General features: G+C 51.0%; 1 protein-coding gene across 1 annotated transcript in view; it reads left to right on the top strand.

The window, feature by feature from the left end:
* The first annotated feature begins 6,079 nt into the window (after nucleotides 1-6,079).
* Nucleotides 6,080-16,383, top strand: part of LOC126536530 (ankyrin repeat and BTB/POZ domain-containing protein 2) — a 133,939-nt gene continuing 123,635 nt past the window's right edge. The window contains exon 1 of the mRNA XM_050183538.3: nucleotides 6,080-7,759. The gene's annotated coding sequence lies outside the window, so the exon portion shown is untranslated. The remainder of the gene's footprint in view (nucleotides 7,760-16,383) is intronic.

Below are 16,383 nucleotides of genomic sequence, written 5' to 3'. Positions count from 1 at the left end.
CGCCGTCGTCATAAATTTGGAGTATGCGGACCGCTTCCCGCGAGACGCGACCGCGCGCGAAGCCGCGGATTGCTGCCTGCGAGTCGCTGATCACGATCGCAGCACTAGGCACCGTGGCCAGTGCTAGGGCTATTGCGGCTTCTTCGGCCGCCTCCGTGTGTCCCGTGGTCACTGTAGCGCTCGCGAGGCACTTTCCCGTGCGGTCTACAACCGCGATCGCGTGTGCGTTTTTCTCTCCTTCATATCGCGCAGCGTCTACGTACACCGCCTCGTTGCTGTTGCCAAACTTCTTCTGAAGGTCTCTTGCTCGTTTGTTGCGTCTCGCGGCGTGGTGCGTCGGGTGCATGTTTTTGGGAAGCGGCGGGATGATCAGGCGGTCGCGGACCGAGGCCTGAACCGCCATCTTTTCTCCATGCTGAGTGTGGTACGCGATGCCGAGTGCCTCGAGGATGCATCGACCTGTCTTTGAATGAGATAATCGTTCGTACTGCGCAATGTCGTGCGCCTCGATTAACTCGTCAAGTGAGTTGTGAAGCCCGAGCTCCAGAAACTTGTCGGTGCTCGCGTTGAGTGGAACGCCGACCGCCCTCTTAAAAACCTTTCGTATCATGCAATCGACCTTGTTTTTTTCGCACCCTATCCACTTAAGGTAGGGGGCAACATACGTTATGCGGCTTATCGCGTACGCCTGCACGAGACGGATCACGCAGTCTTCACGCATACCATTGCGTCTATTCGTGATGCGACGCAAGAGTCGGATCGTGTCATCTACCGAACGACGAAGTCTTCGCACCGTCTCTCCGTTATGGCCATTTGCCTGCAGGTGTAACCCCAGGATTCTAATTTTGTCTACGTGCGGTACGGGAGTACCATCTGCCAATATAATACGTATTTTGGAGTATTCCCGTTCTTCGTCGCTCAGGGTTTTACGACCTCTCCTTGTGGGTTTGTAGATTAACAGTTCGGACTTGGTAGCCGAGCACTCGAGGCCCGTTCCACGCAAGTAATTCTGGACCGCATCTACCCCTGCCTGTAGCGTTCGCTCGACGTGACCATCACATCCTCCCCCGGGAACCCAGAGGGTGATATCATCCGCGTATAGACTATGATGCAATCCTTCTACTTCTGTTAATTTCTCGGGTAGACCGAGTAGAACTAAATTAAAGAGTAATGGGGATATGACGGATCCTTGCGGCGTGCCGGACGGACCCGTCTCAAATTCCGGCGATTCCTCGTCGCCAACGACGATGCATGCACGCCTGCACGCGAGGAAATCTCTAACGTAATTATACGTTCTTTGGCCAAGTCCTAACGTTATAATTGTTTTTAAGATTGCTTCGTGTTTAACGTTATCGAAGGCCTTTTTAATATCTAGGCCGAGGATTGCCTTAGTGGAGCTGGTAGTGTCGTCTACGATCTGGTGTTTAAGCTGAAGCAATACGTCCTGTGAGGAGAGGTTGTGGCGGAATCCTAGCATGGTGTGCGGGAACGCGTCACGATCTTCGAGAAAGTCGGTCACGCGGGTGAGAACTGCGTGTTCCATGACTTTTCCAACGCAAGACGTTAGCGAAATCGGTCTTAGATTATCGAGGGTAACTTGCTTGCCGGGTTTTGGAATCATGATAACGCGGGCCCGTTTCCACGCTTCGGGAAGGGAGCCCCCTCGCCAGCACTCGTTGACGTAGGTCGCGAGGCGGGAGATCGACTCGTCGTCTAGGTTACGGAGAGTCTTGTTGGTAACCCGGTCCGGGCCGGGCGCCGATCGGGTGTTTAGTTCGAACAGGGCTATCCGAATTTCTGCTTCGCTAAATTCCGCGTCCAATTTCTCGTTTGCGACGCCGTCGTATTCAGCATGTTGGATGCTTTCGGCCTTCTTAAAGTAACGATCACGTATTGCGTCGAAGAAGTTATCACCTTTGTAATCTCTTACTAGTCTACGAGTCTTGTGGCCTTGAGCGGCCCTAGTTTCCTCCGGATCTAATAGGTGCCGAAAGAGGCGCCAAGCGCTCGCCCCGGCCATCTGCCTCTCGAGGCCGTTGCACGTGTCTTCCCACTGTGCCCTGGATACCTGGAGTGCGTGTTCTTCGATCGCTCTGTCTAATTGTGCTATGCGTTTGCGCAAAGCCTTATTGTGTCTTTGACATTTCCATCTCTTTAGAATTGCTCGCTTTGCTTCCCACATGTGTAGCAGCCTGCTGTCAATTATCTCAAGGTTCGCCTTGGGCGGAACTTCGCTCGTTGCCGCGTCTACATCCCTTCTGAGCGTCTCGGTCCACTTGTCTATGTCCGTAATCGGCTCGTCGCCTCGCCCCGCTTCTTCTCGTTTCTTGCGGAACGTGTCCCACTTCACAAGTTTGAGTTTACGGCCTTTGCTTACAGGGTTAGTCTCACGACCGCTCGGGCCCGTGCCTATCGTCATCTCGATCAGCATGTGGTCACTTCCTAAATCTTCTTGCGTGTTTTGCCAGTGCGCTGTGGTTACATTCGAAACGAACGCGAGGTCAGGTAGCGTGTCGACACTCACGCTGTTCCCTCTGCGTGTAGGATCGGCTGGATTCGCGATCAGTTCAAGCCCCTGGTCTTGCGAGTCTTCCCAAAGGTGTTTGCCTTTGGGTGTTTCTCGGGCGTAGCCCCAGGCTCCGTGGGGCGCATTAAAGTCGCCCGCAACAACTAGAGGCTCGCCGCCGGAAGCCGCGCGCGCGCCCCGGAGCAGGTCCCCGAAGCGGTGCTGCAGCGTGGGTTTACTGTACACGTTAAGGACGAAGAGTCCGCAGCCACTCTTAGGAATTATTTCTACGAATACGTGAGGTATCTTTACGGAGGGAAGTTCGCGCTGCGCTACAGTGACGTTACGCCGAACGAGCACGGCGGCGACCGGCAACGGGCGGGGCGGGGGCGACGGCCGGCGCGCCACCACCACCCCTGGCCCAGCGCCATCTGCCACGTGGGGTGTAGACCGTTTCCTTCTTTGCCTGTTGTCCGTCGCGGTCGCATCTATGGCTTTGTAGCCAGCTAGTTTGACCGGATAGTTTGTCTCCTGTAAAAGAATTATGTCCGGTTTCGTCTCGCGGCTGCGTATGAATTGCTGGAGATTAGCGCGCTTCCTCCTGTAGCCCCGGCAGTTCCACTGCCAGATGGTGTATTGTTGTTGTTTCCGAGTGTTAGTGTGGTTCGTTGCGTGTGTAGCCATGATGATGCCTGTGTTTAATTTAACCCGTCGCCATCGAGGCGACTTGGTTGCTGCTGCGGTTGTGTCTCTACGTCTGTGAGCGTGCTTTGCTGCGGCTGATTGTGTTGTTGTTGTCTAGAGTACGGCTTGCTCATCGTTCTTATTGGTCTACCCGTAGCTGGCGGCAGCCTCGCTTCTATGTCGTCTATGCGCGTCAAGTGCGCGGCGAGCATTTGTGTTATTTGCTCAGAGAGCTTAGCCACCGCGTTATTAAACATTTCGTTCATATGTGCCGTCTGTTTTGCAAAACGTTCCTCGAGGCTCTTCTCGATGCTGTCTACTCGTTTCTCTAATTTCTCGTAACGGCCGCATGGCTGTTTGGTGTCGGGTCTTGCGGGATCTAGTGCGATCCTTTTCGCGGTAACTGGACGATTAACCCGTTCATCCGCCGTCTCCATCGAGCTACCCTCGTCATCCGTGTCCAACCCGGCCGGCTCAGGCCGACTGATGAGACTAACGTTCCCATGTAGATACTGTAAATAAATCCGATATTCCTCTTTCTCGATGGGAACAAATCTCTCCCTTCGACAACGTCCTCAGCGTGGATGAGTCGGACGACGGCATGGGCCAGCTACCATCTATTTCATGCCGGACCCCTACCATTGTAGTATCTTATAAATATTTCCTCAGAAACTCATGCATCGCTTTCACTGCATTACACAAATGCTTTGCGTTTCTTTCGCAAGGTTAGCGGTTGGACGTCGAAGTACTAGGTGGTTTTTCGTTACTAGTTCCAAAAATACATTCTATGGCTATGTTTTTTTACATTTAGAACGGTAATATAATCCATATACTGTAATTTTGTTAATGTTTTTTGTTAATATTTTGTAAACTGCTGCTATTCCTATATTTCAGTTTTTATTTAATCTTATGAACACTTATAGACGTGTAAATATTTCTGTCGGAACACAACATGCAATAGAGCAACATTGACACTGAACTTGGGTTAAAAAAGTTATTTTATTTGCAGTGCATTAAAGTATTTGCAACCTCGAAATACTGCTTCCTTCACGTCTTCCAAAAACGCTAGTTCATGTGCAGTCGGCCAACCAATGCTCGCATAAAAGGCATATGCATGTGTAATGCTTCTTCATGGCCTACTTAATCGGCAACAGTTTTCTTGGAAAACTCGGCGATTTTTGTAGACGAAAGTAGACTTCGTAAGTGTCAAGAATCTGTTGTAGTGGTTATGTCAATAGAATGACACGCGTGGATGAATGCACGTAGAATTTTTTCAAACACATCGCTGTAGAGTTCCAATGGACACATAAATGTGCTCGAGGAAACCTGTAGGTTTTTTTCAGGATATAGTCAGACGTAAATCTTGGTCAGAGCGTGCCCCACAGGTTACGTCAATGAAGCGACCTAAGTTCACGAATATGTGATCTACTGTAGTGGTTTTTTTTAGGTAGTTCCCCTTTAGTGACGCGGCTGTCCCGTACCAGCTAGCAACAGGTGGCGCTATGGATCGATGTCCCTGAATTTCTGGATGTACGAGTATGCGTGCAGTGTGGTGGCCATCAGGGTGAAGTGATACAAACAAGCACATTGGAACTTGCCTCTGTGGCGTGTACCTGTCCTGCGCTTTCTTTTTCCTGCACAACTTCTGTAAATCAACGAAAAATACGTATGTGTTTCAAAGATTTTGTAACCAAACGACGAATTGTTTTCTCCTCAAGGAAGTTATAAGCTGAACGAAGAACTATTTACTGGAGCACACATTATGCAGGTTTCGTACGCCTGGACGCTTATCGATTGTGTGCTTACTTCCCGTGGCTGGTCCGGACTTCTGACTGCAGCGACTTTTGCCTCTTTGAGAACATGCCTTTATCGTGGTCCCCGCCTTCCATTGATCGTTATCTTTTCATCACTTTTCTCTTCGCGCCTGCTCAGTGGCTGGGAGAGAATGACGCATCACGCTGACTTGTCGACCTTGTTTCTAATCAAGCGTTTCCCGGCCTTGCTGCATCGCGTGACGCAAAAAAACATAAGCACCAAGTTATTTAGTGGACGTTGATAGTCTAGCTTAGAAATTTTAAGAACACAATACAAAGCAGCCGAAGCGACGCCGACATAAAAGGAAAAGACAGAAAAACAGTATTTGATTCTGTGTCTCGCGGGCACTATGCCACTTTTAAGAAATGGCGTAATAATCAGTAGTTCGAAAACTAAATCCACGAAGGCTAGTTTACACTCTGTGTGTTTTCAATGAACAGGGTGCATCGGCTAGTTGTTTTCTGTAGGTAGAGTGCTATAGGTAGGGAATAAGAACTTCACATAATTTGTTACTGTGAGCGGAGGCTGAATAGCGAAAATGAGAAGTGATCTAACTTGCCGTGCTAGTTGCCCCTTAAATCATATTTGTTGGCACTATGTGGCTGAGGCGAGCTATCTTCCTACAATTGATAGGTTACACTCCATTATAGAAGAAACGTAGAATCGCACAGAAAGCGTTGCGGAATCTTCTTGCCTTTCAAAGAGAAATGGAGTGCGCGATAACATTGATAAATGTGTAACGTCACATTGGCTTCACTGGCACTAAGGAAAAGATAATTTGGCCTTCTTTCTGTCCACTAGTAGGCCACCGTTTTACTGCCGAAGGAGTGCATGCGTACAATATGATGTCTCGTTAAACGGCGGCGAAAATTCCTTTTCTTTTTCCTTTTTCACGTTTCACGTGCACTTGAATGCGCTCTGTCAGGTCGCAGCCAGCTAGCGTTTGCGGTACGTTCTCTTTTGTGCTCTCTACTGCATCTGCTAGCCATGTATCATTTGGTGTTGTTGTCTGTTTGCGTCATATGGATTGTGCTCAGGAAAACTAAACAAGAAAATAAAGTTTATCGCTTCCCCCGAGTCTTCTCTCTCCAATTTTATTTTTGCTCGCTAGGTTGCACAGGGCGGAATGGGTGAGACGGCTTTCCTGCAGTGCTCTGCGGCTTTCCGGCGCCCCTCGTTGCACGGAGCCAGCGTGCATCCAAGTGCGGAAGCCAACGAAAGGTAGTACCTCGGCCTCGGAAAACCGGGTATTACTCCGCTCTCGCGCTCGGGGCCGTCGATCCAAGCGGCGCAGCCCTCCAACTACGGCGCCGCACCTCCTCCTTGATAGCTGTAGCAGAGGGGGGCCATGCGCCAGGATCGTAAGAAGTGAGGAAGAAGAAGAAGGGAAACTTGAGATGGGAGAGGGGCGCAGCGCGAGCAAACCGAAAAGACCGCACACTCGCCCTCCCTCCTGCGAGCCGCCGCGGGGGCATCCCGGCGCGCGAACGGGTCGGTCGCCCTGCCTGCTGCTGCCGGCGCCGCACGGCGTAGCAGAACGAGAATTTTTCCGCCATGTGTCGCCACGGGCCTTTTTCTTCGGTGGTTGTTGTATAGTGGCGGTGGTGGATTTGGCGCGCGGCTGCTGGTTCACTGGCTCCGCCTTGCCCACCTCGCGCGGCAGCCGCAAAAGCAGCAACAAAACGGCCGCGCGTCAGACTGCTTGCTGCTGCTGGCACGCTGCTTCGCTTTGCCCGTCGGCTTGCCCCTTCTTTCTCGCCTCCCCCTTTTCCTTCTCGCACTGCTGGTGCGGCTTGTGCCGCCGCCGAAACGACGGCGGCTGTTTTCTGGCCCCAGCAGCGAGGAGTGGTCGCCGGCTGGAATGGATCGCGCGAGGAGGCAGCAGCAGCAGCAGGCGGCGAGCAACAAGTGCTTTCCCTCATAGCATCAGCGCGGAGGGGCCTGCGGACGGTGACATTCGCGACCACTGCTTGACTGAACCGACCGTGCGCTGCCAGCCGGCTTCTACCAGTCCGAACACAAGATCGAGAACACCACGAACGGTGGATCTGCTTGCAGGCCTTCACCGGTCTGCGCGCCCCCCATCTTCTTTCCTCTCTTCGCGTACTTCACCCAGTGACAAAAGCTTGGAGGGAGTGTGTGTTTCGTGCGCCAGAAGTCGGCTTTCACTGCCCAACCCGAAACGTTCCTTGGTTCTCTGTTCATACTGAAGTGCGACCCGTATGCTCTGGAAATTATCGTTTTTCCCTACTTTTTCTAGGTGAAATCCATAGGACGCTTGCAAGAGTGAGGATATTCGTATTGGGGTCATCTATTTATTTTTTCGCACTGTTCAGAGTGCCCCGAACACCCCGAGACAACTTTCTTCGAGTGATTCTTCGGCCCCGTCGACGCGATATCGGCTTCTTCAGTGTGTGCCTCGTGGGTGATGGTGTGAATCTGGTGTTGGGAATCGTGCTGCGGTGGTGCGCGCGTGCCCGCGTCTCGAGTGCGTACGGCTTTCGTCGCAGTGTCCGTGCTTTGTCTCCCAAGTCAGTACAGTGCAGCGGGCCCTGTGCTTCTCGGAGCGCCGATTTCAGCGGGCGCCTGTGGATGTGGCTCGACAGCGGCCGTTCGCTGCCGGCGTCGGCGGGCCGCACTGACCGCCGTCCGTCCCCGATGCCGTTCCCCTTCGTCTGGAACGCAGCTTTGCCGCGGGCGGCGCAGCGCTGCTGAGCAGAAGAGGACCACCGCAACAGGCGTGCTCCTACAGAGGTGCGTGCCTTCTTCCTCTCGTCTCCTGGTGGAGGGAGGGGTGAGTAAGCTCAGCCCCGCGTTTGGGGCTTGCTGTTTTTGCTTGCTGTCGCGGTTCTTCTGCTTCTTCACCGAAGTGGGTGCGGGCGCCAGCCTGTCTGCAGCCGGGTGCCCCGGAGCTAGCCGCTTAGGCTGCTCCTTCGATACGACTGCCGATGCTGTCGTAGCTTGGGGGCCTCCTGGAACTGCGCCGGTCGCCGAGGGCTCGAAGGACGCGCCCGCGAACCGAGCCCTTGCAGTTGCCTGCCCTGCAGTGGCGAAATAAATGGAGCTGGTGTGTTGGTGGGGCTGCTAGCGGGACGCGCGCCCGCTCGCAGGCTGCCTGAATGTGTGTTTGTGTGTGTGTAACAGCCTGGCCGTCGTTTTACGCGGAGCGTAATCTGCTCCCAGGAGATACGCAGCGGCGCTCAACAATTAAGAAGTGAAAGAAAAAGAACGTCTTTCGGTATGACCATCGCTCGGCCCAGCATGCTCGCGGGAAAAGACGATCCGGTATTTTCTTCTTCTTCTTTCGTAAGACTATAAATACTGTGTAATGGATGTCCTAACCGAAACTATGTAACGCTCTGTTGCCGGAGCTAAAGAAACAAATCTCGTTTGAAAGAAATATTGGCGCACCGGTGGGCTCGTCCTGTGCGAGTATCGCTATATACTGGCTGTAATCCAGCCTGTTCCCGGCAACATTTTTCAGTGAAAGGTGCTGCCACGGGCTCTCGGACGAGGGCGAAATTTCACATTTCAAAGGGCAAAACGTGTTGGCCCATGGCCGCCCTGCGGTCCGGGCACGGTCGCCCGGGTCATTGTGAGCCTGTGTAGGGTCATGTGAATACAGTGAACCGAACACTGCAACATGTCACGTAATAATTTCTCGCGCGTCCTTCTGCCCAATTGTCACCACTCATCTGGCGTGTGCTCCGTGAACTAGGGGGGCATGGGATTCCAAACATCACGCAGAAGATATGAGGGCGGGAATGCGTATCCGCCCACCAACAATGTTGATTGAAAAATATATGTATCTGCGAAAGGGCGAGTGATTTAACTGCTTTTACATGGAAAGCGTAGGCTTTAGCACTCGCACAAGACGGGAGTGGATTCGTGATCTTTTGAACTGTCCTCTACGCCTGAGTGATCGCAGCGTGAGAATTGCACGGATACAACGAAAAAGGAACAGGAAAGGCGGCATGACGGTGTGCGAGTTGGCAGAAACTTCACGCTACCGTCAGGAAATCAACATTCTCAGATGAGCTCAGTGGATAGGGGACATGTAAACTCCATGCACGTTTCGGCTCTATGCCTCCCTCAGAGCGTTCTTTCCGCTCGTCACAGGATATTAGCGAATAATTTTTAGGATCGGTGCCGTTGTTTCAATGAGAATGAGGAGCGCGTTCCCCCATTTTGTCCCTACTAATTCTTGTCGCACTTAACCCCGTGAAATGTTTGGGAGATAACTTTGTCTGAGCTCGGTCATGTTGACGAATGCACATGAGTGTGCATAAGAGGCAATCAACCCTTTAGTGAAGACGCAAATGCTCTGTGCTCGTTTGTTTATATGGCATCCAGAGCGCACTGCATGAGCTGACCAAGTAGTACTCAAGTCAGAGTGGGTCCACCATCGGCGCAGATCGCGATTCCAAGCGGCGCTTCGTTTACCTGTTTCGATTGGCTCGAACTATGAGTGGGTTACTATATATGCATGTAACATCGGATGTGTTACATGTAGAGATGTCATGCAGTGATGCCACATGCGACGCGATGACTGTGCGGACATTGCGGTTTCTATGAGCGCCCAGGTGGTTGTCGTCAGGCGGGCCTATCTTTAGCGAATGCCACCAATCCTGCAGAATTAAGAAAAAGAAGAAGTTACAGAATACTGACACATATTTCCCAACTTGTGGAAAATCTATGGTACGCTTCTCAAATATCAGAGCACTTGACAAGTATAGAGGTAGGCAGGTGTAACATTTGATATTATTTTTATTGAAATGAAAATAAAATAAAAAGACGTAGTCACATTATAATGGTGACGGATACTCTTTTTTCGCATAGCGGTAACGACAATATAAAGAATGTATGTAAGAAAATGAATAGAAACCACGTCATAGGGTTAGAAATCCACAGAACACAGTCCTATACACCCATGAACATATCAATATAAAAGGCAAATGCAAGTTACACCACATTTGATATTAATGCTGGTGTCGAGATACCGGATAGGGTGTCGTCGACATCATCGGGACATCATTACAGATGGAAACATTTCTTGACATCGTGTAGCAATAAGGCCAGGTGTGATGATGTTGCGCATAAAAGAGAGAGAGAGAAAAAAAAAACCAGAACGAACAAGAGCGCAGTGCGTCTTTTTTTTTTTTTTTGTGCGCTCGCGTGTTACAATGCAGCCGCCGCCGTCGAAGGAACTGCTCTCAAAAAAGTTTACACCCCTTGGGTTGTATTTTATCCCCAAACAATAATTGTCATTCGTCTTGCCCGCATTTCCTTTCTTTAACGCTGCGAGTCCGGTACTTCCTAGTCACGAACGGCTTGCGTGTTATCAGCATGACACAGCATTCTCGACAGGAAAGTAGCGAGCGCCGAGTTTTCAAGAGAGGAAACGCAAGCAAGGCAGATTACGATTATTGTTTGGGGACAAGATAAGCCCCAAAGGGTGTAAACTCTTTTTTAGAGTGTACACTCTTAGACAAATGTACGCCCTTTGGGGTGTATATTTGCCACACAACGATAATCATCATCCGCCTTGCTTGCGTTTCCTTTCTTGAAAACGCTGCTCTCGTTACTTTCCTGCCAAGAGTGCTCTGTCGTGCTGATAACGCGCATGTCGTTCGTGACTGTGACGGACTTTAGTGTCACGCCTGCAGGTGTGCTACGCGAAGAGAATGGACACGAGACGCCATATGCAAATACACAATCAAAACTTATATTGAGAGTCAGTAATCAAATTACCGGCAAGAAATATTACAAAAGCAAAACGAACAGTTCACAGAAAAATCAAATATCTAATGTTACACAACAGGAGATGGAGCGTGAAGAAACAATGATGTATTAGCGGAGGGCTCACAGGTTACACGTCCGTCATCCGACTCGATGCGGTGATGTCTCAGTGGAGTTTGGCGCTGTCGCTCCGGTGTGTGTACACGGCTTGGTTGCTGCTATCGTCGGCGGCGGCGGCAGCGACAGGCGGAGTTGGCGATGACGACGCCTGGCCTCTCGCAGTGTTGTGGGCCGTCTTCGTTCCTGCGGGCCTCTTAGCGCCCGCCCGGTCCGAAGTTGAACCTGTCTCTCCTCCAACTGGCATTCCCAGACCCGCGGTCATCTGACACCCGGCCGGGGTGCTGTGTTTCCCTCTTTCGCCTACTTCTCCTCCAGACGTCCTGTGCCGAAGCACCTTTGTTTTAGTCTGTTTTTTGAAGTTTGGCTGACTGGGGACGGTCTTCGAAATTCCGTCGGGTCGTCCGATGCGACTGTCTGGCTGCTGCTTCGCGGGCCAGTATTCGGTGTCTTGCGGAAATGTGCACCAGTCACTACAGTGACAAGGAAATACCGGGCTCGCAGCGTTAAAGAAAGGAAATGCGGACAAAGATGATTGTTGTGTGGCAAGATACGACCCAAAGGGTGTAATTTTGCTTAAGAGTGTAGGTGAGCCGACGTATCATAACATCATGACGTATTTATCATCTGGGGGCTGAAACCGAAAGAGATGCATATTCGCACATCACAACAAATCATTGTCATCGAGGCGATGCATAAGGATTGTTTTGATGGGCCTTTCAGTAGTAAACGTACGCGATTTACAATGCGTTCGCAGTGTGACCACCAATAAATTCTGGGAACTTGCTCATGTGAGTTGTCAGTAAACATATGACAACCTGCGCAGTCATCGAGAACAATTAGGTTTTATTCAGGGTTGTGTGAAGATATTGCGGTGGTCGCCGCGATGGAAGGAGTAGTACATTAAGACGCTATTACCTCAGTCTATAAGACGCTCAATTAGCAGAGACCTGGGGAGTTAAAAAAGAAAACAGGGAGGGGGGGGGGGGGGGGGCTACGTCGCCTCGATGATGTCGTCATGGGTGGCTGCCTTTTTAAAGTCAATCTCGCGCATGCAGCAGTGTATAATTTTGAACATAAATATCGTTTTATGCCTTTACGTCGTCTCGAACAAAGATTTCTCTGGAGAAAGCTGTGGTACAAGCCCGCAAGCTTTAGCTTTTCGTGCACATGTCGACGCCTCCAGTCCTATGGCACGACACTACGAATGGGCCAAGGCCACAAATACAGTCTCATCGCCGTGCTACGAGAATGAGGAAGCTAATCCGCGAGAGGCTAACCTCGTGTTACGCAAGAAAACAGTTCTCGTTCCAGGAAGTTTTCTAACGACATGGGCTGTAAAATAATAGATAATAATTATAGTTTGATGGTAGCAATAGGACGAGACCGAACCTGCAGTGACCCGTAGAGACTATTTTGCTGCCTACACCCTCCTGCTAAAGTTGAATAACTTTCTAAGGAACGCTATGCAGCACTTCTCATACAAAACGGCTGCAGAAAACCATATCATGCACATTGAAAATGGTATGCACGCTTCACATCCACACACCCGAAGCGGCTTCCTTCGCGGGACATAGAATTGGTGTTTTATAGAAGCTTATTCACAAATGCTCGTCGAGGACACAACATTTCTCGCACGCATGCACGTAATGACAGATGATCTTGGACGATTATAAAAATCAGATCCGCTAATGCCTTACGCGCGCCTTAATTATCCATTGTCCCGGCAAGTAAAAGCTTCCCGCGATACTTGTTTCGCAGTCATGGAGGTTTTCCTCAGAACGAACTTCACAACACTTCTGCCTCTAGTCTCCTGCTTCACTTTCTCGAGACACTCGTACGTAAATTGAGGAGACTTCGGGGTACTGCGCTACCACTAATGGCTGTCACGAATAATGACTCCATGCCTTGTAGTGGTGTCCTGAGTGGCAGCGTTAAGGTGTGACCGCTGCAGTAGCGGCTCGCTTCTTCCTCGCTGCTCGAGATCGTTCAAGCTTGTGACGTTCGATGACATTTTTCCTAATAATGCAAAATTACTTCCACACCGTATTCTAGACGGTATATTACAAGATCATCTGAGAAACCTTCAAACAAACATTGTAATTGCGACAGATGCTTCACAATGTGAAGAAAAGTCAGGTGTAGGAATATTTTCCACGATTCTCGATTGGACATTTTCTCTTCGGCTGCCAGATTTCATACCGATCTTTTTATCCGAATTCATGGCCGTGGTGCTGGCATTACGCAAATTAGGACCATCAATTACGTCAGCCGTGATAGTCACTGATTCGTTATTATTGTGCTCATCCCTTACTGCTTCCAGCAATTCTCGCGTGATGAGGACGTTTCAATCATCGGTACCTGGTTACTTGAGAAGCGTGCGTTTGATTTGGGTGCCTGGCCATGAAGGACTAATCATAAATGAAATTGCAGACTCTCTAGCCAAGGGATCGATAAGTGGCCCGATTCTCCCTTGCTGCCCTTTGACTGCTCATGTTACTGCTGCTAGATTTCGCAGGAGTGTCATTATACAGGCATTATCAGGTTCCGCAATTACCAACGCTGTGGATTACGGACATCTCCTACACCCTTGGCACAGAGATTTTTGCCGAACACGGAAAATTGAAGTATCCATCACGAGGCTGCGCTGCCGTATACCTGCATTGAACTTCTACCTCCACAGGTCTGGTCTGGTCCCCTCACCATTATGCTCATTCTGTGGCGAAGCGGAGACAATAGACCATTTCTTGTTGCCTTGCAGACGTTTTTCTATTATACGAAAACGACTACTCGAAATCCCGCTTCGCTCTATTGGTCTAACCTTATCAGTACCTGTGATCCTATCTTTTGGAGCCTCCATTACTGGGTTCAGTCACAGAAATGTTTGCTTGGAAATCCCAAATTACCTCATTGAAACCAATCGATTTCCATGTTAGACTGATTGTTCTCCCTCCCAACCATAGCTTTCTTTTATTTCTTATCTATTATTATTATTATTACTATTATTACTATTATTACTATTATTATTATTATTTTTTATACCCGGTTTTCTTCTGATTACTTCCTTTTTTCTCAAAACACAAAACGCTTACTTTTAATCTCCAACGCTGAAATTGTTAACTCCCTTGTTCTTCTTATTATTTTTATGCACCAAATTGAACCACCCGATTCATGGCCAATCCCCCACTGTGGGTATGTGCCACGACCACCCAGGACAACAACAACAACAACAACAGAATAATATTACCGGAGCTGCGTACAATATTTGCAGTCTTGGCTGAATAAATAAGAGTGGTCGTTTCACACCATGCGTATACTGCGCAACAGGACTGTGTGACAGCGGAGCTCGTTTTGGTGTCGTTTTACTATTAGCTGCTCAAGTTCGGCCCGTTTGTTTTACGCCGGAACGCTGTTCTAAAGAGTAGGCGCGTACACTCCTTGCGCAATTCGCGGCAAATTGCTCATAATTCGTTGTCGCCACGTCCAATGCCGGTGGTGCCTAAAATATTCATTGTACCTCACAGACCTCTCTAGCCGCCTGATATAGCGCTTACATCAAGCAAAGCTCGACGTTTCCAGAACCTTTTGACTGCGGTATCGCGACGCAGGCGAACTACGAGCTCGAGACGGCGTAGCGGAGGCAGCGACTGGCGCGGCGCGAATCGCTCGCTCCCTTCGGTGCGTCGGCGGCTGCGATCAGCGGCGGCTGATCCGGGATCAGGCCGCCGGGTCACGGGGGTCGCAGCAGCACCCCCGCAATGCCGCCCCTCCACCCCCGAAATCTCCCGCCGGAGAACGTGCACACCAGCCCCCGTGCATGCAGCGGAGTGTCGAGCGGGGCGAAGTTGCAGGGGGTGGTAAATCGGGAGAGGTCGAAGGCACGCAGGTTCGTCCGGCACGAGCGTCGGAAGGTCGTGACCTCCTCCTCCGCGCGCCGGCCAAAACCACCCGAGCAGCCGCCGCCGCCGCCACCACCACCACCACGCATAGAAGCCAAAAGGCACGGACGGCATCTCCTCCCCCATACAACAACCGACTCGTTTTTTTTTATTTGTTTTTTTTCCTTCACCAAGCTAGCGCGCGACGAAGCCGTGGTATACCCGTGGAGAGAGGCCCAGCTCGCGGGTCCGTGCGCGGCTGAGGGCGTTGTTGCATCTTGCATCGTCGTCGGCATACACGCTGCTATGCCCGCGGGTTCATTCGCCGAATCAAATGCGGCGCAGTCGCTCGACGGTGGTGCTTCAGAGGGCTGTAGACGGGACGGGTGTAGTGGCTGATACGGGCAGCGCGGTAGATGATGATGGTGGTAGAATTCCGCCGCATTGTAGGACTTGAACTTGCATCCACCCACTCCTGGATCCCTGACCCGCTCTCTCCTTTCTTTCATGTAGTATCGTGTGTTTTTCTCGCCTGTGTTGCCTCTGCGAGCGCGCCTTTGGTATTTGCCTGCACCAACCACCTCCGCTTCCGAGTCACGACGTTTTTGGTTGCGAGCGAGCGGGTGCAAGGCCGCGCGGGCGTGCGAAAATGGGAGCTGGGCTTCCCCTCCCAACCGCCTCCCAGCCCTCGTATCATCGCCGTGACACCGTGGGCGCCTTCTGTTGAAATTCGTCGTGTACTTTCGACGTAACTAGGTTCCTCGTTATGCTACGTCTCCTATGCTTTGTCAGTTCGGGGAAAGGAGGTGAAGGAAGATGGGGCACGACAGTAAGTGGCTCTGAAAAGCTTTAACGCGTCACTGAGAACTACTTGGACGTAAGCTCAGGCAGAGAGACGGAAGAGAGTAGGGTGATGAATGTCATATTTGGTGCTCAAAACCTGCGCATTTTCTATTAGACAAGCGAAATTCAGTGGCGAAGCTATAAGAACTAGGCGGCTGCCGACAAAGCTTTGTCCGCGACCGACAATGGTCATGTTGCTTGGCGACTGCTTCAGAAGAGCGCCGTGCTGCGATATTGACGAGATTTCTTTGATGCAGCTGTGCTTCGCAAGAAGGCGCACAATATCCTGGGCTTTTGCGGGGCTTGATACGTATAAGAGGCCACGTATTGTACTTCACGCCGGAGAGACGAGGCAGAGTGGCCGCGGCGCACTTTTATGCACTAATCAAATCAGTGATGAACGAAATCGCAACAATCGCGGCCAATCTGGCCTGCAGCTGCACCACCGATGTATCGTGCTTGCAAGACATGGAAGCGTCGCTCGAGAGACGAGAAAATGCGGCCTGTCGGTAGCGTTTTGCCTCATTGTGCAGCCGCCTAGCTAGGGAGCCTACACGCAAGAGCTGTTTAGCGCTTGCACGTAGGCTCCCTACGCGTAGCGTCGGTGGCGTGCCCTCTGCATGCTACACAGTGAATGATCCACGCTTTCCATGACCTGCATTCGTAAGGAAGCGATGCTTGCGACATCATCGCTATGCAAAGCATGTGCGAGATCCACAGGTAGCCGCACACCTGCCCCTCGGCCGATCGCAGGTCGTTCCGCGTGACCGCTCTGCAAGTATTTGGCATTAGCGCTCACGA

This window comes from Dermacentor andersoni, chromosome 4, assembly GCF_023375885.2.
Source record: "Dermacentor andersoni chromosome 4, qqDerAnde1_hic_scaffold, whole genome shotgun sequence".
NCBI lineage: Eukaryota > Metazoa > Arthropoda > Arachnida > Ixodida > Ixodidae > Dermacentor > Dermacentor andersoni.
The sequence above is the reverse complement of the archived record's forward strand: the minus strand, read 5'-3'. Positions and strand labels throughout refer to the sequence as shown.